We start from the raw sequence: 22,255 nt of genomic DNA, 5'->3' as shown, positions 1-22,255 counted from the left end.
TCTAAAATCCATGTTGGGTTACTGAAAAAAAATCATGAAAAACGGATTTTGCAATTTTGTTCTTAGATTTATCTGATTTTCAAGCACAAGCCCCCACAAAAGTTTGGAGGCTAAGGTTTTGGCAAACCCAAAGGTCACAACCCGCAATTTGGGAGTTGGCTGGGATCCTAAGGAAGCGAATGCTCCTAAGCTTTTGTAAATTATTGTTGGTTTACTGGAAAAAAAAAATCATGAAATACGGATTTTGCAATTTTGTTCCTAGATTTATCTGGTTTTCAAGCACAAGCCCCCACAAAAATTTGGAGGCTAAGGTTTTGGCTAACTGGAAGGTCACAACCCGCATATTGAGAGTTAGCTGGGACCCTAAGGAAGCGTTTGCGCCCAAGGATTTGAAAATCCGTCTGGGTTAACTGAAAAAATTCATGAAATACGGATTTTGCAATTTTGTTCGTAGATTGATCTTATTTTCAAGCATCAGGCCCCCACAAAAGTTTGGAGGCTAAGGTTTTGGCTAACTGAAAGGTCACAACCCGCATATTGGGAGTTAGCTGGGACCCTAAGGAAGCGTTTGCGCCCAAGTATTTGAAAATCCGTGTGGGTTTACTCAAAAAACTTCATGAAATACGGATTTTGCAATTTTGTTCGTGGATTGATTTGATTTTCAAGCACAAGCCCCCTCAAAAGTTTGGAGGCTAAGGTTTTGGCAACCGTAAGGTTTTGGCAACCGTAAGGTCACAACCCGTATATTGAGAGTTAGCTGGGACTCTAAGGAAGCGATTGCTATTAAGTTTTTGAAAATCCGTGTTGGTTTACTGAAAAAAAAATCATGAAATACGGATTTTGCAATTTTGTTCTTAGATTTATCTGATTTTCAAGCACAAGCCCCCACAAAAATTTGGAGGCTAAGGTTTTGGCTAACTGAAAGGCCACAACCCGCATATTGGGAGTTAGCTGGGACCCTAAGGAAGCGTTTGCGCCCAAGTATTTGAAAATCCGTGTGGGTTTACTGAAAAAATTCATGAAATACGGATTTTGCAATTTTGTTCGTAGATTGATCTGATTTTCAAGCACAAGCCCCCACAAAAGTTTGGAGGCTAAGGTTTTGGCTAACTGAAAGGTCACAACCCGCATATTGGGAGTTAGCTGGGACAATAAGGAAGCGTTTGCGCCCAAGTATTTGAAAATCCGTGTGGGTTTACTAAAAAAAAATTCATGAAATACTGATTTTGCAATTTTGTTCGTAGATTGATCTGATTTTCAAGCACAAGCCCCCACAAAAGTTTGGAGGCTAAGGTTTTGGCAAACCGAAAGGTCACAACCAGCATATTGGGAGTTAGCTGGGACCCTAAGGAAGCGTTTGCGCCTAAGTATTTGAAAATGAATGTTGGTTTACTGAAAAAAAATCATGAAATACGGATTTTGCAATTTTGTTCGTAGATTGATCTGATTTTCAAGCACAAGCACCCACAAAAGTTTGGAGGCTAAGGTTTTGGCTAACTGAAAGGTCACAACCCGCATATTGGGAGTTAGCTGGGACCCTAAGGAAGCGTTTGCGCCCAAGTATTTGAAAATCCATGTTGGTTTACTGAAAAAAATTCATGAAATACTGATTTTGCAATTTTGTTCGTAGATTAATCTGATTTTCAAGCACAAGCCCCCACAAAAGTTTGGAGGCTAAGATTTTGGCAAACCCAAAGGTCACAACCCGCATTTTGGGAGTTGGCTGGGACCCTAAGGAAGCGATTGCTCCTAAGTATTTGAGAACTTATGTTGGTTTACTGAAAAAAAAATCATGAAATACGGATTTTGCAATTTTGTTCGTAGATTTATCTGATTTTCAAGCACAAGCCCCCACAAAAATTTGGAGGCTAAGGTTTTGGCTAACTGAAAGGCCACAACCCCGCATATTGGGAGTTGGCTGGGACCCTAAGGAAGCGTTTGCGCCCAAGTATTTGAAAATCCGTGTGGGTTTACTAAAAAAATTTCATGAAATACGGATTTTGCAATTTTGTTCGTAGATTGATCTGATTTTCAAGCACAAGCCCCCACAAAAATTTGGAGGCTAAGGTTTTGGCTAACTGAAAGGTCACAACCCGCATATTGGGAGTTAGCTGGGACCTTAAGGAAGCGTTTGCGCCCAAGTATTTGAAAATCCGTGTGGGTTTACTAAAAAAAATTTCATGAAATACGGATTTTGCAATTTTGTTCGTAGATTGATCTGATTTTCAAGCACAAGCCCCCACAAAAGTTTGGAGGCTAAGGTTTTGGCAAACCGAAAGGTCACAACCCGCATATTGGGAGTTAGCTGGGACCCTAAGGAAGCGTTTGCGCCCAAGTATTTGGAAATCCGTGTGGGTTTACTGAAAAAAAATCATGAAATACGGATTTTGCAATTTTGTTCTTAGATTGATCTGATTTTCAAGCACAAGCCCCCACAAAAGTTTGGAGGCTAAGGTTTTGGCAAACCGAAAGGTCACAACCCGCATATTGGGAGTTAGCTGGGACCCTAAGGAAGCGTTTGCACTTAAGTGTATGAAAATCCATGTTGGTTTACTGAAAAAAAATCATGAAATACGGATTTTGCAATTTTGTTCGTAGATTGATCTGATTTTCAAGCACAAGCTCCCTCAAGAGTTTGGAGGCTATGGTTTTGGCAAATCGAAAGGTCACAACCCGCATATTGGGAGTTAGCTGGTACCCTAAGGAAGCGATTGCTCCTAAGTATTTGAAAATTAATGTTGGTTCACTGAAAAAAATATCATGAAATACGGATTTTGCAATTTTGTTCGTAGATTGATCTGATTTTCAAGCACAAGCCCCCACAAAAGCTTGGAGGCTAAGGTTTTGGCAAACCGAAAGGTCACAACCCGCATATTGGGAGTTAGCTGGGACCGTAAGGAAGCGTTTGCGCCCAAGTATTTGAAAATGAATGTTGGTTTACTGAAAAAAATTCTTGAAATACGGATTTTGCAATTTTGTTCTTAGATTTATCTGATTTTCAAGTGTAACCTAATTGCTTGGATTCGGGTCGAAAGTATCCGCGATCCACGTGTCTGGTTACCCGTAGCTAGTGACTTAAGCGCCACCTTCAACAGAAGGGCCACTAGCACTGTTTATGTCCGGCCAAAGACTCTTCTCTGAGGGCAGGTTGTTGTTCCCAATCACCGTAAATTCACTTAATCTCCCTTTCCAAACCCAACCAATCTTAGGGGACGTTCAAAAATTACGTCGATCATTTGGGGGAGGGGGGGGGTCTACAAAAGTGTGACACTACGTGTATTAGGTATGGGAAAATGCGTGACAGAGGGGGGAGGGGGGGTCTAGAAATCCCAAAAATGTATGGACGTAATATTTGAATCTTCCCTTAAACCAATCAGAAAACCGAAGCTAGAACTGAGACCTAAAATACTATAAAATCATCGCACTTCATATTAAAAAACTCGAGCACTGATGGAGACGCATGGTTACTTAAAATGATTGAAATAATATTTACAAAAAAAGGATTAACTCAGGCAATTGAAAGAAATTCAACTTGAAAACTTAATTCTAAAACGCTTCCCAAAGAAAATAAAGAAAAACTAAAGAAAATTCAAGTTCAATTTTTAAAATTTAATTCGCGAAAAAGTGTGAAAGCAAAAACTAGGAACTAAGGTATTTAACTACTACGTGTATTTACAATATTTTACAAATTCCCCCAACTTTTTTCAGAGCTCATTCTTCTTCGAGTGCACAAAACTAAAACGGGCTTACTTGCTGGCCAGCTGGCTTGGGTTCCAACGAAGGATGGCTTCACGTGGCGTCGACGCACTTCAGTTCCTCGGAGCGGTTCGGGAATCGCCGTATTCTAAGAGGCCGCACAGCAGATTCTTCGGGAAAATTGTCCCGGAATCGTGGGTGGTGGACCGCTGCTTGCCAGTTAGCGACGACCGAGCGTGGGACGGCCACGTACTTTGGGCTCCAGACAAACACCCACGTTGAATGGGTTTAGCCACCTTTAAGTACGGCCGATTTTACTTCACACTCTTTTTGACGTTATTGAACCACTTCCGAATAAACTATTCAAAAAATCAATTAACCGTTTTAAGATTCAACAACTTACACTTTTACGTTTTCAAATCAACCACCTTGAACAACGGTTTCCACCAGAGTAAAGAGAGTTTGATATGAGTGCCCCAACCCCTTTTATAGGTTCAGCCCACTGATCAGTACTGTCTACTTTCCTGATTTCTGATTGGTCCAAATATGGTTTCCGGTTTTTCTTTTGAAATTTATAGTGAATTTTGATTGGCTGGAAAAAGGGTTTCCGGTTTCGGGTTGTCTTTCCATAGTCTAGCACTTCTTCTCGAATTTCCAAATTATTCGAGTACGAAAGAAAAGCGCATAAAGAATTCCGCCTGCGGGTATGCAATGTACGTGCTTTTTAAAGGTTATCGTTTTAGTACTCGAGCGGACATACCGATTCCTACCACTAGGTGTCTCTAAACGCCACAACGATAAAACGAACAAACTGTTGGGCATACACGGTAAACCAAAATTGAACAGATTAAAAAAAAGAATTATTTAAACAATTTTAAAATTGTTTTAATAATAACAAGCACATGTTACAAAGACATTTGTTACATTCGCCCCTACTAATTTTTCCAAATTTAAAAATACGCTACACACTTTCACGCAACAACTATGAAATGAATATTGACCTTTTTTTTATTAGAATGTTTATCTATATTTACAATCTTTATGTGACAACTGCGGACCTAAATTTAACTTTTTGAAAAAAAAAAATACTATTTACAAGTGTCAATCGTTTCAACTTGTAGCTATCTTGTCTTGGAGATTAATTGGTGATTCCTCAACTTAAATCGCAAACATTCCATCTCACATTCATACAACTATACTAAGATTGCCTTAATTGCTACGCAATAGGCAATTCTCCCCTTACCCAATTTTGAATTACTCCATACATAATGGAAGAAAATGAATGACCGACATGGAAATTATTATCCAATAACTTCATAAATATATGAAAGAAATAATTACCGACTGTTGCTTATCCAGCATAACTTCATAAAAATATGAAAGAAATAATCTCAACTTATTTTCTAACCAATTCTAACCCCTTTCATGTACACATTACTAAACGCATTCATTATTATCGTTTCGGAAATCACATGGGCTATTGCATAACTTCTGGGGTTACTGGATGTTTTCGAACTTCGTATCTTATTGGAATCTATTGGAATGGGTGGTAGCATTCCTATCGCAAAACGGGTGGGGTGGTAACGGGTGGTTTATTTACATTGAACTGTCAGAAGTGAAAGAATGAGATTTTCCTTTTGTACCGGATATATTGTGATGAAATATAATATTGTGAACGGAAACCTAGTGATCGATCATGTTTTCTGCAAAATTTTAAGGTAAGCTTGTGAATTTTAATTCGTGTGACCATTTATCATGAAACTTTATAATTTGTAGCTAACGTGGAAAACAATTGGAAAGCGGATGGAATAATTTCTACTGAATACGGTAACAAAAAAGAATGGGTTCGGCAGAAATGGAATGGCTTGAACTGTCAGATTGTTTCAACGCTGCAGGTGCTACATGAAGACTCTACAGAGTTTATTTGAATGCTGTACTGATTGGACATACTAAGCTGTACGGCGTAGTTGTTGCTGAAGTGACTGATGGCTATAGGATCGAAAAAAGGACCTGGATTACATGGACTACTATTGCTGCTTTGGATCTATTTTTGCAACTGGAGATGGACTGATGAAACAAATTGACGATTGGATTGAGCTTAGACTACTATGTGCAGATTTTTTTGCTGATCTACGCGGGATGTTTAATTAAGATAAGTGTTCAGTTTTTTATGTATGTTTTATCTTTATTACCCTAAATTAACTTACTGACCTAATTATTGTTTTTGTTATGAAGATATTAACCTATTTTCTTTTCTTTTTTCTTTGAGTTAGGTGTCGCGATTGGAGCCTTGTCGTCGACTACAAGGGTTGTTTGAATTGTTCCGTCTTCTAATCTATTTCTCTTCCTCTATGGACCATTTCCTACCCGGAGGCTCTACTGCAGGACGCGGCATGGATGCGACGCCTTGGATTGTGATGACCACTACGTGTGTTTTTAATCTCTTGGTGAGTGATGGTTTATGTAACTTAGTGTGTACCGACATAGCTTTAGGGACTTAGACTTTGATTTTCTTTAAGAATGAGGAGTGATAGGTACCAGGAATGCGTTGCCCGTTCAAATTTGCCAATATAAAAGTATTTGATCCGACCACTTTGTGTATTTTCACTTTTGTGTATAAATTGGCAAATTTTCCCACAAAGTTCTTCGACTTGTCCGACTGGTGAATATTCTTTTTGTAGACAACTTCACCTTCAGTGAACTGTCTTGTAGGATTGCTTCTCAGGTTGTAATGGTGAGAGTACTTATCATAGGCTTTCTTGATATTTCGTTGGACAATTTCGTGAAGTTTCTTCTGGTCTTCTGGTAGGATTGCAGGGCGATAGTCTGCGATAGGGTTACTGGTCAGGAGTGTTTCATACTCTTGTCCGTTGCTGATCATATGTCTACCAAAATTGAGAAAATAAGGGGTGAAACCCGTACTTTCATGAACCGAGGTTCGAATTGCCATTGCAATTTTGTTAACGTCCTCGTCCCAGTCTTTATGGGAGGATTTGTCATTAAGCGAACATCGTATTGCAGTTACGATCACTCTGTTAATACGCTCAGTAGGATTGGGCCCAGGGTGATACACGGCAAGGTTCCAGTGTGTCACTTGGTATTGATGCAACAAACTTTCAAATAGTTTGGAGGTGAAAACGGTATTGTCTGAAATGCAAATCGACGGTACTCCAAATACTAGGAAAACCATGTTTTCCAGAAAAGTGCAAACCGCTTGTGACGTAGCCGACCTCATACACTGAACCATCACAAATTTTGAATAAAAATCTGAGACGACTAAGCACCATATGTTTCCTCGTTTGGATCGGGGGTATGGCCCTAAAAAATCTAGGGAGATCATCTCCCACGGTCTGGAACACAGCTTGCGTTTGCCGCAAGGAGGTGTAACATTAACATTGTCCGTTTTGGACTCTTTGCAGACCTCACACGTGTTACAAAATCGCTTTACGTCCACGGCCATTTTAGGCCAATAGAGTTTTTCACGGATTTTCGCTAAAGTCTTAGCAAACCCTAGATGTGCTTCGGTATGGATTTGCGTCATCACGCCTCTTCTTTCTGCCGCAGGTACTACATACTTCCACTTAAAGCAAGAATCTTCGAGCTCTGTGGTATTTGAGATGAATTTGTAGACGTTCCCTTCATGGACTTTGAAATCCTTGAAGCGTTCAGGGTTTTTTTGAATTTGATCCCGTAGACCGTTCAAGTAAGCATCAGGCATTTCAACCGACAATGAGTTGACGCATCTAGAAAGAAAATCCGCAGAAATGTTTTCGCTTCCCTTCTTGTATTCGAAGGTGACGTCATACTTCGACAATTTAAGAGCCCATCTGGCAATTCTTGGGGATTTTGACTCAATGGACATGGACTTTAAAAATGTCAAACTCATTGCGTCAGTTTGAACTACAAATCTGGTTCCTTCTACAAAGTGCCTAAAATTTTCGATGCTTAGTAACACCGCCAAGCACTCCCTTTCTGTTGCACTATAGCGTCGTTGAGTGCTGGAAAGTTTTTTTGAATAATAGGCCAAACATTTACGTTCGCCGTTCTGTATTTGGGTTAGGACAGCTCCGATAGCCTGATCAGAGCTATCTGTCTCAATAATAAATGGCATCTCAAAATCAGGGTTGGCTAAAATGGGCGCGGTAACCAGTGCAGATTTAAATTTGAGGAAAGCACAGTTTGCATCCTCTGTCCATAAAACCTTTTTTCCCTTTTTAAGAAGGTCCGAGATTGGAGCTGTTATGTCGGAGTATTGATTAATAAATTTTTGATAAAAACCTGCTATGCCTAGCAATCGACGGATATCTTTAACAGATTTTGGTATGGGGTAATCAAGCACAGCTTTTATCTTTTCGGGGTCGATTGACAACCCATCCTCGGTAATAATGTAGCCTAAGTACTTTATTTTCCGTTGACAAAAAACTGGATTTCTGGACATTTATGGTCAATCCCGCCTTCCTAAATCTTTCAGCCACAATTCTCAGGTAATACATGTGGGTTTCAAAATCATCGGTCGCAATGATAGTGTCGTCCAGATAAACATGGACATATGGCTCTAAATCATGTCCTAAAACTTCACTCATTAACCGGGCCAATGTGGCGGGGGCATTTGTTAAGCCGAAAGGCATTACAGTAAACCTGTATAATCCCTTATTTGTCCGGAACCCAGTTTTGTTTTTGGATGATTCTTCGAGGGGAACTTGATAATAAGATTCAGATAAATCTATTATCGAAAAGTATTTTGACTTTTTAATCCTATGGAGTATGTTCGTCATGCTCGGAAAAGGAAAATCATCCGGCTTGGTTATTTGGTTTAAGCCTCGTGAATCTAAGCATATTCGCCATTTTCCACTGGCCTTCTTGACCGGCAAAATTGGGTTAAGGAAGTCTACAGGCCCACTACACTCTTCAATAACCCCTAGTTTTTTCATTCTTTCGATTTCACTGTCAACTTCACGTTCTACAGTCGGGGAATATTTATACATTGGCTGCTTTCTTCTTAGGTGTGCCTCAGGAAGTATTTCTATACTGTGTTTGATAAGATCTGTTTTCCCTAAATGACCATCTTGAGTGCACGGCAATGTCTTAACCGCCTCAAATAGCTCTAACCGTTGACTTGAACTGAGATTATGTTCGGTGATAATTTCATCTGGATGGTTAAAAGAGTTTTGAGGGAAATCTAATGTGGGAAGTTCCAAACTGGGGTCATTTTCATACTCCACCGATGATTTTGGCGTGACTTCCTGTTCTAACATCTCGTTAGGTACCAATAGGAAAACTATTGATTCGAGACTATTTTCGAAATAATTTTCAACAAAAAACAAGTCGATCGTGTTCACGGTACCCTCAGTTGAATCACTATTTAAGGGTTGTGGATCATAAGGGCTACGTAACTCAAAACCAAACTGGTCTAGGAAGTTCATTCCCAGTATCAAAGGTTGGGATATTCCCACTACGATTACAGTAGGGACGACTTTCGTAACGTTACCGTATGTGTAGGGCATCTGTACACCTCCGAGACATTGATGAGCAGTACCATCCGCAGTTTTAATTTTAAGGTTAATGTTGTGAACTTTCAGTCCCAATTGATCAATAAGATCTCTGGAATTTATGATGGACATAGCTGCCCCAGTGTCTGCCAAAGCCTCAACTTCATAACCTAAGACCTGAACCTTGATCTTTGGACATCGATGTGGCTTAATTTTAATTTCGAAAACTTCGGAAAACGTAGGAAAAGGATTGGTCAGATCAGCTTTGGGAACCACTGTTGAATCAGAAGGAGAAGATTGGTTCCTTAAACATTCTCCTGTAACTCGTTTTTTGGAACTTTAGCGAATGTTGCGTTAGTTGGATGGTTGTTAGGACAGTTGAAAGAAGTTCTTCCACTATGTCCACAAACATGGCAAAAGATCCTTTTTTCTTCAGGACAATATTTCCAAATATGATCATTTCCACGGCAATTCCAACAAATTATTCCCGTTTCCTCATTGTTTTGCTCGCTTGTGTACTTATTTCCATTTTGCCTATTAGTTCTACGACCAACTTTGGCATTTAGCGCATTGACGTACTCCTCATCACTTTCTTCTTCATCAGCACTTAAAGCATGAATATCGGCGTTAGTGCCTCGTGACTTTGGACTGAAAAGATTTGATTCCAAGGCATCAAATCGATAACACTTTTGTGCTAAATCTTCAATCGACCGAATGTCTTCTAGAGCCAGCCTTCTCTTGTATGAAATCTTCATATTTTCTACCACTAAATCGAATTTTTCGATATCTGGCAATGGATTAATCAAACGTTGCGATAAGGACTCGATTTCAGTAAGAAAAGCGCTGAAAAGCTCATTAGGCTTTTGCTTGCGGTTTCGCATTTCTTCTTTAACCTTCCTTAGTCCCTAAAAAAAAGTTACAAATAAGACCCTGGGGTCATTTTTGACCCCAAACTTTGAACGGCTCTCAAAAATCAGTGGCTGGGCCGATTTTGATTTTCTTTGGCCCAAATGAAAGCCACACATGTCTAGTTTTCAAAACCCCCGGAGAGTTCCGGATTTGGTCACTGTGGCCACCGGGAACCTGCTTCAACTGAAAAAATGCCGCTTTAGAGACCCTAACTTTGGCAAGCTATAACTTTGCAACCAAACAAGTAATCAGGACCGTTCAAGAATCGTTGGAAAGGTATTCACGTGGACTTTGATTAAAGACATTAATATTGACTAATTCTTAAGAACCGGTTCCGGAAATCCGGAACATCCGGAAAGTAATGTTTTTCACGATAATGTGCTAGAAAGCACATTCATATTATTTACAGGATAGAAGTTTTTGCATCAAACTTCTTTAGGCCATAATACAATCTGTCGAGAACTATTTCTGTATGTTTCTGGTTATGTCCCGTCCTTCTGGAACCGGTTCCAGGGATCCCACAAGATGGCCAACGAGTTGACTGTAACGAAATTGAACGGTTTTCCGCGCTAAACACATCTGCGTTGGTTAACTCATGATGAAATCTCAATAATTTTATATGCTCCATATTGTTGTGATATGTAAAAATATTGTTGGACATTGTGGTCTTATGTGGCCACCGGAGTGACCACCGGAGAAACCCGTATTGAGGGACTTCCATGTTTTTGCAACAAAGATAGGCATTCGACGGCTCTAACTTCATGATTTTTCATGGCCATGTGGCTTCTGGCATTGAAAAGAAGAATTAACCATTCTGGTCTGTTTTGGCCACCGGAGTGACCACCGAAGAAACCCGTATTGAGGGACTTCCATGTTTTTGCAACAAAGATAGGCATTCGACGGCTCTAACTTCATGATTTTTCATGGCCATGTGGCTTCTGGCATTAAATAGAAGAACTGACCATTCTGGTCTGTTTTGGCCACCGGAGTGACCACCGGAGAAACTCGTATTGAGGGAGTTTCATGTTTTTGCTACAAATATAGGCATTCGACGGCTCTAACTTCATGATTTTTCATGACCATGTGGCTTCTGGCATTAAATAGAAGAATTGACCATTCTGGTCTGTTTTGGCCACCGGAGTGACCACCGGAGAAATCCGTATTGAGGGAGTTTCATGTTTTTGCAACAAAGATAGGCATTCGACGGCTCTAACTTCATGTTTTTTCATGGCCATGTGGCTTCTGGCATTAAATAGAAGAATTGACCATTCTGGTCTGTTTTGGCTACCGGAGTGACCACCGGAGAAATCCGTATTGAGGGAGTTTCATGTTTTTGCAATAAAGATAGGCATTCGGCGGCTCTAACTTCATGATTTTTCCTGGCCATGTGGCTTCTGGCATTGAAAAGAAGAATTGACCACAATGGTCTGTTTTGGCCACCGGAGTGACCACCGGTGAAACCCGTATTGAGGGACTTCCATGTTTTTGCAACAAAGATAGGCATTCGACGGCTCTAACTTCATGATTTTTCATGGCCATGTGGCTTCTGGCATTAAATAGAAGAATTGACCATTCTGGTCTGTTTTGGCCACCGGAGTGACCACCGGAGAAATCCGTATTAAGGGAGTTTCATGTTTTTGCAATAAAGATAGGCATTCGACGGCTCTAACTTCATGATTTTTCATGGTCATGTGGCTTCTGGCATTGAAAAGAAGAATTGACTACAATGGTCTGTTTTGGCCACCGGAGCGACCGCCGGAGAAACTCGTATTGAGGGAGTTTCATGTTTTTGCTACAAATATAGGCATTCGACGGCTCTAACTTCATGATTTTTCATGGCCATGTGGCTTCTGGCATTAAAAAGAAGAATTGACCATTCTGGTCTGTTTTGGCACTGGCTCGGTCCACGGCGACGGCGACGACGACGACGACGAAGTGATGATGAAGAATAAATTAACGAAAGTTTGGTTTTTGAGAGACCACGCAAAGTAGTTGGAACGAAACGAGGATAATGATCGAGCATATGATGATGAGGATCAACAACGGGGCGCAAGAAATTTTTTAGGGGTTACCAATCGTGATGTTGTCAGAGGCGTAGCTGGATGTTCATCATACCTTATTTATTTATCGGCGCAAATATTGTGTATACGACAGTAGTGGAAATTTTACTATACTGTTGTTGAAAGCTTTATTGAATTAAGGCTCTGATTCATTTGACGGACTTTGTGGTTTGATGTTTAATGTTCCTGATTACTCCTGGGCACTGGGTTTTATCCCTGGCCCTGGCCAGTCTCTTTCAACCTATTTTATAACTTTGTATATACAGTCGAGACTCTTATAAGATCACTGGTCGGGGGGCGCAATAGGAATCCGTTTAATAGGAGACTAAGAGCTTATGGGTTTTCGGCCTTTTGGGGGTATGGCCTATTATCTCGGGTGTGTTAAGAGTTAGCGCAATACTTTCTTCGGCAAAGTTTTAGGGCTTGATAAGATCTACCATTTAGAACTTTGGTTCATATGATTAGTTGGCAACTTGGCCGCTAGAGGGACTATCAACAGTTTGATGCTAAATTGCACTACAGAAACCATATCAGGTTGTCAAGCAAACGTTACGATATGCGACAGCTCAAGACCCTGATAATTTGGAAGGATAGTGTCTTCGGAAAAGTTGTTGGGTACGCCAATAACTTACTGACGATGAGTTGCGAAGTTCAAAATTCCTCCACTGGGCGGCGCTAGTGAATATGCAAATTTTAGAAATTTCATAGCTCAGAATCCTGATAACTTACGAAGTTGGTGTCTTCGGCAAAGTTGATCAGTATGACATAAACTTACATAAAAATTAACACTTGTTTCGCAATTCTGCCACTAGGCGGCGCTAGTGAACATGCAAATTTTAGAAAACTTATAGCTCAGAATCCTGATAACTTAGAAAGTTGATGTCTTCGGCAAAGTTGAGCAGTATGACATAAACTTACATAACAAAAAACACATGTTTCAAAATTCTGACACTAGGTGGCGTTTACCGGTTTTTTCGTCTTTTTCCGACTTTTTTGTAGTTTTTCGGCTTGGCAAAACTAGTGTCGCTCCCCCGATAACTTATTAAGTTGGTGTCTTTGGAAAAGTTAATCAGAATGACATAAACTTTCATAACAATAAACACTTGTTTCGCAATTCTGCCATTAGGCGGAGCTAGTGACCATGCAAATTTTAGAAATCTCATAGCTCAGAATCCTGATAACTTAGAAAGTTGGTGTCTTCGGCAAAGTTGATCAGTATGACATAAACTTACATAAAAATAAACACTTGTTTCGCAATTCTGCCACTAGGCGGCGCTAGTGAACATGCAAATTTTAGAAAACTCATAGCTCAGAATCCTGATAACTTAGAAAGATGGTGTCTTCGGCAAAGTTGATCAGTATGACATAAACTTACATAAAAATAAACACTTGTTTCAAAATTCTGCCACTTGGCGGCGTTTACCGGTTTTTTCGATTTTTTTTGAAGTTTTTCGGCTCAGCAAAACTAGTGTCGCTCCCCCCGATAACTAAGAAAGTTGGTGTCTTCAGCAAAATTGACCAGTATGGCAGAGACTTACATATAACGGAAACCTTGTTTCGCAATTCTGCCATTAGGTGGCGCTAGTGAACTTGCAAATTTTAGAAATTGTATAGCTCAGAATCCTAATAACTTAGGAAGATGGTGTCTTCGGCAAAGTTGATCAGTATGACATAGACTTGCACAAAATGGGACACTTGTGACAGAATTCTGCCTCTAGGTGGCACCAGTAAACACGCAAATTTTAAAAATCTCATAGCTCAGAATTCTGCAATCTTGGAGAGACTATATTCTTCATTGATGAGATTCTTGGTTTGAAATTCTGCCCCTGGGCAGCATGCACATTTTATTAATTGTATACCTTGATGTCAGTCGGACTCGAAAGGAATCCTCCGTGGAACTTTAAGAGTATGCCAGTTGAAACTACTAGACGAATTAATTTTATTAAAAAAATTAAAGAATTGCGAAGTGTTCATAAAACTCACTAAATGGATAATATTTGTAACTGAATTCCTCGATTGCAGAACTTGATAATTCCCTAATTCAAGTGAAACATTTCTTGTCTTCCTCAAGAAAGCCCTTCTCCTACCAACTAAGACAACTTTTCATTCTGAAAAAGCTGACTTCACGTAAGTATAAGAAAATAGAGCCAGCAAGAAAGGAGAAAGCATATCAAGTACTAACAAATAATGTGGACATATCTAAAAAGATAATGAAAAGAAACGATGTGATTTTCAAGAACAGTGAACATAGACGACCAAAACGTTAAGCGGTGTTAACCAAAATATACGATGAAAGGTTTGTTTGTGAACCGAAGTAAAACTATCCTCAATTCTCGAACTAACCATATTACCATTGACAGTGCAGTATCAGACTACAAGAATCGCAGTATATTTTAACATGAATTGCCTCTACTACAGAATAACCTTGTTGAACAATAAGAATAACAACTGAGCATAAAGATAATATGTCGCGTGTCGAAGCATGAAAATTGAGCCGTCGAAAGACTGCTTCTGGTGATAAATCTAGATAATATGAGCGTTTAAAAATAAACATAGGAGTTCCCTAGTATGTGATTCTCCAGGTGGTCACTCCGATGGCCAAAGCAGACCAGAATAGTCAAAATAGTACACAATCATGAAGTTATAGCCGTCGAATGCCCATCTTTGTTGCAAAAACATGGAAGTCCCTCAATGCGATTTTTTCCGGTGGTCACACCGGTGGCCAAAACGGACCAGAATGGTCAATTCTTCTATTTAATGCCAGAAGCCACATGGCCATGAAAAATCATGAAGTTAGAGCCGTCGAATGCCTATATTTGTTGCAAAAACATGAAACTCCCTCAATACGGATTTCACCAGTGGTCACTCCGGTGACCAAAGCGAACCAGAATATTCAATTGTTCTTTTTAATACCAGAAGCAGCATGTCCATGAAAAACCATGAAGTTAGAGCCTTCGAATGCCTATCTTTGTTGCAAAAACATGAAACTCCCTTAATACGAGTTTCTCCGGTGGTCACTCCGGCGGCCAAAATAGGGCATTGTAGTCAACTCTTCTTTTCAATGCCAGAAGCCACATGGCCATGAAAAATCATGAAGTTAAAGTCGTCGAATGCCTATCTTTATTGCAAAAACATGAAACTCCCTCAATACGGATTTTTCCGGTGGTCACTCCGGTAGCCAAAACAGACCAGAATGGTCAATTCTTCTATTTAATGCCAGAAGCCACATGGCCATGAAAAAAACATGAAGTTAGAGCCGTCGAATGCCTATCTTTGTTGCAAAAACATGGAAGTTTCTCAATACGGGTTTCTCCGGTGGTCACTCCGGTGGCCAAAACAGACTATTGTGGTCAATTCTTCTTTTCAATGCCAGAAGCCACATGGCCATGAAAAATCATGAGGTTAGAGCCGTCGAATGCCTACCTTTGTTGCAAAAACATGAAACTCCCTCAATACGGGTTTCTCCGGTGGTCACTCCGGTGGCCAAAACAGACCAGAATGGTTAATTCTTCTTTTCAATGCCAGAAGCCACATGGCCATGAAAAATTATGAAGTTAGAGCCGTCGAATACCTATCTTTGTTGCAAAAACATGGAAGTCCCTCAATACGGGTTTCTCCGGTGGTCACTCCGGTGGCCACATAAGACCACAATGTCCAACAATATTTTTACATATCACAACAATATGGAGCATGTAATATTATTGAGATTTCATCATGAGTTAACCAACGCAGATGTGTTTAGCGCGGAAAACCGTTCAATTTCGTTACAGTCAACTCGTTGGCCATCTTGTGGGATCCCTGGAACCGGTTCCAGAAGGACGGGACATAACCAGAAACATACAGAAATAGTTCTCGACAGATTGTATTATGGCCTAAAGAAGTTTGATGCAAAAACTTCTATCCTGTAAATAATATGAATGTGCTTTCTAGCACATTATCGTGAAAAACATTACTTTCCGGATGTTCCGGATTTCCGGAACCGGTTCTTAAGAATTAGTCAATATTAATGTCTTTAATCAAAGTCCACGTGAATACCTTTCCAACGATTCTTGAACGGTCCTGATTACTTGTTTGGTTGCAAAGTTATAGCTTGCCAAAGTTAGGGTCTCTAAAGCGGCATTTTTTCAGTTGAAGCAGGTTCCCGGTGGCCACAGTGACCAAATCCGGAACTCTCCGGGGGTTTTGAAAACTAGACATGTGTGGCTTTCATTTGGGCCAAAGAAAATCAAAATCGGCCCAGCCACTGATTTTTGAGAGCCGTTCAAAGTTTGGGGTCAAAAATGACCCCAGGGTCTTATTTGTAACTTTTTTTATGGGAGCTCCCCTAGGGGTCGTCCAGTGTTTTAGATGAATGGAAATGAAAGTTTTTCACAAAAAAATAATTGTCTGAAAATTTCAGATTTCTAGGCCTTTCGAAACATAAGCTATAGCGAATTGAAATTCGGAAAAGGTCAAAAAAGACCCCAAGACCTTACTAAGGTTAATGTACCTATCCCTATTAGGGTTGTCGTACCTAATGGAGAGGTAGTACAACAGTGTGTCCCAATCTACGAAACGTTCAACGTAGGTCGTATACCAAGTATATGCATCCCCTGTAAACAAAAGGTGAGCATGAGGTTTAAGTTCTTCCTTATCGATTTCATAAGACCTGCAGAGCATATCAATTGTCCTTAAAAAGGACACCAAAGGAACAATATTGTTGTCGCCACAGAATTTTGGCCATGTGCCAATGATTTTACACAAATGGTGCGGTGGGTTCCGAACGTTTCTCATATTCGGTGTTTGAGGCGGATCGAAGGGGTTTCGCAAAGCATTTGGGCCGCTAGTCAAGGAAGTCCTATCAGAGTAAATCCTTTCTGGTTGATGAGGCAAAGATCGATTGAAAATCACGTTTGAGGACCGCTGCGTGCTCGTTAGTGAGGGAGGAATATTCAAATTACCAGGGATAACTGAATAATGTTGAACGTCATTTTGCCTTCTGAAGGAAGTCGAATACGGTGTCGATCCTGGGGTTCGTTGGAATGTCGGAGTGTAGCGACTTTCTTCCCCACGAATATTGGCATTTTGTAATTGATCAGTGAGTAAATTGATCCGATCGGAGCCTACTCGATCTGTTCGTTGGTTTTCCAAAATTGTACTAACGCATTTTTGGACGTAAGTTTCGATTTGTGACACATGTACAAAATCATCTCTGGACGATTGTCCAAAATTATTGGTCAATTGTGAATTTGGTCTAAAAGCACTCACAAACACCGGGGGTCGCGAGGTTTGGGACGTCTGACCTCCCCGTGCCTCTTGTTGGAAATTACCTGTTTGAACCTCCTCAGTTCTTAGCCTGCGTGACATATTGACCGGAGTGGTATTCTGTACCCGCTCTGGGCTAATTAAAGGATTTACCGCTTCTGTGACTGGTGAGTTCAAGACTACTAAATCATCAATAATGTCACCATTTGATTCTAAACTTTCTTCATCGTCCCTAGTCGAAAATGCAACGCGACGCGCTTGCTCGTTTGACTTAGGTATTGCCCCTGTCGATCTCTGATTAATACCTGAAACCGATACGCTTTCAGCGCGAGTCTGTCCTATCTCATTTCTACCCGCGGTGCCACTAGAGTCCAAAGGCATTTGCATGTACAATTCGTCCTTATTTTCGATCAGTTCATTGAAATACTTCAACAACATGTCCTTGATGGCGTCTACTAAGACGTAACGGTTCTCTTCTTCGCGCGGAGTCTGTACCTGGCATCGTCTAAGCCTGAGATAATAATGGTACAACCTAGATTTTGATTTGAGGTTTGCCTGGTATATGATACTATCTTCAATTTCCTTTAAACGATTTCCTATGAACGCACATTCCTCAGAGATTCCTCGCCATGATAAGTAATCGCGATTTACTTTCTCGTCATCCCTTAGGGCAGACCGAAGACGACGCTCATTGTCCTGTCTGTGTTCCGAAATCGATAATCCCCGCAAAATCAACTCATACTCCAACTCACACTCTTCCAAATGTGACGCATTCATACGATAAAGGTTCGCTGTAAACTTGGCCATATTGACCAGAGGTTTCTTCTCACGTCCCACTCTCAAAAAGAAAAAAAAAACTCCAAAAATAATTTTAAATAAAAGTAATTTAAAAAAATACCCTAAATTCAGAAATATTACACGTTTCCAAAAAAGAAATTGAAACAAATTCTAACTAATTAAACCCGCCCCACGTTGGGCGCCAAAATGTAACCTAATTGCTTGGATTCGGGTCGAAAGTATCCGCGATCCACGTGTCTGGTTACCCGTAGCTAGTGACTTAAGCGCCACCTTCAACAGAAGGGCCACTAGCACTGTTTATGTCCGGCCAAAGACTCTTCTCTGAGGGCAGGTTGTTGTTCCCAATCACCGTAAATTCACTTAATCTCCCTTTCCAAACCCAACCAATCTTAAACCAATCAGAAAACCGAAGCTAGAACTGAGACCTAAAATACTATAAAATCATCGCACTTCATATTAAAAAACTCGAGCACTGATGGAGACGCATGGTTACTTAAAATGATTGAAATAATATTTACAAAAAAAGGATTAACTCAGGCAATTGAAAGAAATTCAACTTGAAAACTTAATTCTAAAACGCTTCCCAAAGAAAATAAAGAAAAACTAAAGAAAATTCAAGTTCAATTTTTAAAATTTAATTCGTGAAAAAGTGTGAAAGCAAAAACTAGGAACTAAGGTATTTAACTACTACGTGTATTTACAATATTTTACAAATTCCCCCAACTTTTTTCAGAGCTCATTCTTCTTCGAGTGCACAAAACTAAAACGGGCTTACTTGCTGGCCAGCTGGCTTGGGTTCCAACGAAGGATGGCTTCACGTGGCGTCGACGCACTTCAGTTCCTCGGAGCGGTTCGGGAATCGCCGTATTCTAAGAGGCCGCACAGCAGATTCTTCGGGAAAATTGTCCCGGAATCGTGGGTGGTGGACCGCTGCTTGCCAGTTAGCGACGACCGAGCGTGGGACGGCCACGTACTTTGGGCTCCAGACAAACACCCACGTTGAATGGGTTTAGCCACCTTTAAGTACGGCCGATTTTACTTCACACTCTTTTTGACGTTATTGAACCACTTCCGAATAAACTATTCAAAAAATCAATTAACCGTTTTAAGATTCAACAACTTACACTTTTACGTTTTCAAATCAACCACCTTGAACAACGGTTTCCACCAGAGTAAAGAGAGTTTGATATGAGTGCCCCAACCCCTTTTATAGGTTCAGCCCACTGATCAGTACTGTCTACTTTCCTGATTTCTGATTGGTCCAAATATGGTTTCCGGTTTTTCTTTTGAAATTTATAGTGAATTTTGATTGGCTGGAAAAAGGGTTTCCGGTTTCGGGTTGTCTTTCCATAGTCTAGCACTTCTTCTCGAATTTCCAAATTATTCGAGTACGAAAGAAAAGCGCATAAAGAATTCCGCCTGCGGGTATGCAATGTACGTGCTTTTTAAAGGTTATCGTTTTAGTACTCGAGCGGACATACCGATTCCTACCACTAGGTGTCTCTAAACGCCACAACGATAAAACGAACAAACTGTTGGGCATACACGGTAAACCAAAATTGAACAGATTAAAAAAAAGAATTATTTAAACAATTTTAAAATTGTTTTAATAATAACAAGCACATGTTACAAAGACATTTGTTACACAAGCACAAGCCCCCACAAAAGTTTGGAAGTTAAGGAAGCGTTTGCTCCTAAGTATTCTAAAATCCATGTTGGTTTACTGAAAAAAATTCTTGAAATACGGATTTTGCAATTTCGTTCTTAGATTTATCTGATTTTCAAGCACAACCCCCACAAAAGTTTGGAGGCTATGGTTTTGGCAAACCGAAAGGTCGCAACCCGCATATTGGGAGTTAGCTGGGACCCTAAGAAAGCGATTGCTCCTGAGCATTTGAAAATCCGGGTTGGTTTATTGAAAAAAATTCAGGAAATACGGATTTTGCAATTTTGTTCGTAGATTGATCTGATTTTCAAGCACAAGCTCCCTCAAAAGTTTGGAGGCTAAGGTTTTAGCAAACCGAAAGGTCAAAACCCGCATATTGAGAGTTAGCTGGGACCCTAAGGAAGCGTTTGCACTCAAGTGTTTGAAAATCCATGTTGGTTTACTGAAAAAAAATCATGAAATACGGATTTTGCAATTTTGTTCGTAGATTGATCTGATTTTCAAGCACAAGCCCCCACAAAAGTTTGGAGGCTATGGTTTTGGCAAGCCGAAAGGTCACAAACCGCATATTGGGAGTTAGCTGGGACCCTAAGGAAGCGATTGCTCTTAAGTTTTTGAAAATCCGTGTTGGTTTACTGAAAAAATTTCATGAAATACGGATTTTGCAATTTTGTTCTGTTATAACCAAAGTAGAAACCATGAAAACGGGAGTTTTAAGAGACGTTCTTTGAGGATGGAAATAATCAGCCCGTTCGGATTCATGGTCTACAACTTACTCAATATATTTATTGTTCTAGTTACATGAGATCTATCATATCTGAGTACCCGTTCGTGGGTATCGCTATTTTACCGAGCGTGGAGTCACTACAACTCCTTTCCCCTTAGGCTAGTATATAAGGACATTCTGAAATTTCTAAATTAATATAATTATCATTTCAAATTTTCAGAATGCAAACTATAGTTTGCAATTTACACTCGAACGAACTAATGTTCTTCTACACGTTCATTATACATACATTTTGTTTGTTATTCACCCTCACTTATCTTTAAGATTTTTATGTATGTTTCCCGTATTGAATAATCTATGACTTACAGAATTCTCCTCCGAAAAAAAAAACTTGCAAAATTAAACAGAATCCAAATTTAAAATGTGCATTTTTACTACTGTCACAATGTGTTGCCTTTTTAATGGAAAAATTATATACTCAAAACAAATCTTGAAAACAAATGCAAAAATGCTACACGAAGAATGAAAGAGTACTTGTCACACAAAAACACAAAAAAAAATTGCAAAAAAAAAAAACCGTACCAGCCCTGGCGGAAAACAATTACAATGATCACAAAAAAAATGCAAAAAAAACATACGAATCAAACACTAGAAACTCGGCGGCTCAGCTATCCTCCATCACACGGCCTCCTGTCCACGGCTCACAGTAGGGAAGTCCATTGCTTTTCTTGTGCGCCGATAGTGTCACCAAATGAAAGAAGGCCGATCCAGTATGCACCGCGTCCAAAACATTGCGCAGCAACAACAAAAAATGCACTTCTTTCCTCCGCTTTAGTCCAAATACCAGATGAGAAAACCGAGATAACACACACTGCTGCGAATTGAGTGTCATCGTCTCTGGCCACAGTTGATCGCCAAAAGGGCTTGCGACTGGCTTCGTGTTGCGATCGTTGCGATCAAATGAAAATGGTGCTCAATAAAAATGTCAAGAAACAAATATGACAAAAAACAAAGCACAATAAAGGCCTCCATTTTCAATGGGTAAATTATCGTATAGAGATGAAATTACGCTCCTCTCTCATCAAATAAAAACAAAATACAAAATGGTTTGCACTTAAACCAAGACAAAAGCGGTTTTTACGCCATGCTAAGAAAGAGGATCACTTTGTACTAGCAGTTTTTTAATGCACAACTGTTTATACCAAATCACAAACAAGGTAGCAAACAAAATCACGCCAAAAACGAATATACGCCAGGGGTCGTGAATGTTGTGATCATTAAATGTAAAACTTCAAATTTGTCTGGTGCACTGTTCCAAAAAAAAAAATAATCACACCGACGAAATTCACGCCAAAAGTATTAATTTACCGGCGGCCGTGAAACACGCGGATGTGAAATATTAAATAGCACGAATTCACTAAAAATCACGCCAAAAGCTTGCTACACCGGTGGTCGTGAGAAAGTTGCTTATTTTTCAAGTGCACCATCCACAAAATGAAAAAAAAAATCACGGGCAAAATTCAGACACTAGCATATACAAAACATAAAAAAAAAAACACTAGCACGCATATCACCAAACAGAAACTTGCCGGGAAAAATCACGCCAAAAGGTACTAAATACCTGCGGTCGTGAAACGCACAGCAAGATCAAATATTTCTCCTCGTC

At 40.0% G+C, this 22,255-nt stretch overlaps 1 long non-coding RNA gene across 1 annotated transcript; it reads left to right on the top strand.

Moving 5' to 3' along the window:
- Positions 1 to 1,197: 1,197 nt before the first annotated feature.
- LOC109416700 (uncharacterized) lies at positions 1,198 to 21,858 on the top strand. The gene is made up of 2 exons (XR_009998996.1): positions 1,198 to 6,143; positions 18,930 to 21,858. It is a non-coding gene; the product is annotated as an uncharacterized LOC109416700 (long non-coding RNA).
- The last annotated feature ends 397 nt before the right edge of the window (positions 21,859 to 22,255 follow it).

The sequence above is a fragment of the Aedes albopictus genome, chromosome 3, assembly GCF_035046485.1.
Source record: "Aedes albopictus strain Foshan chromosome 3, AalbF5, whole genome shotgun sequence".
Lineage (NCBI taxonomy): Eukaryota > Metazoa > Arthropoda > Insecta > Diptera > Culicidae > Aedes > Aedes albopictus.
This window is presented reverse-complemented; position numbering and strand designations above follow the sequence as displayed.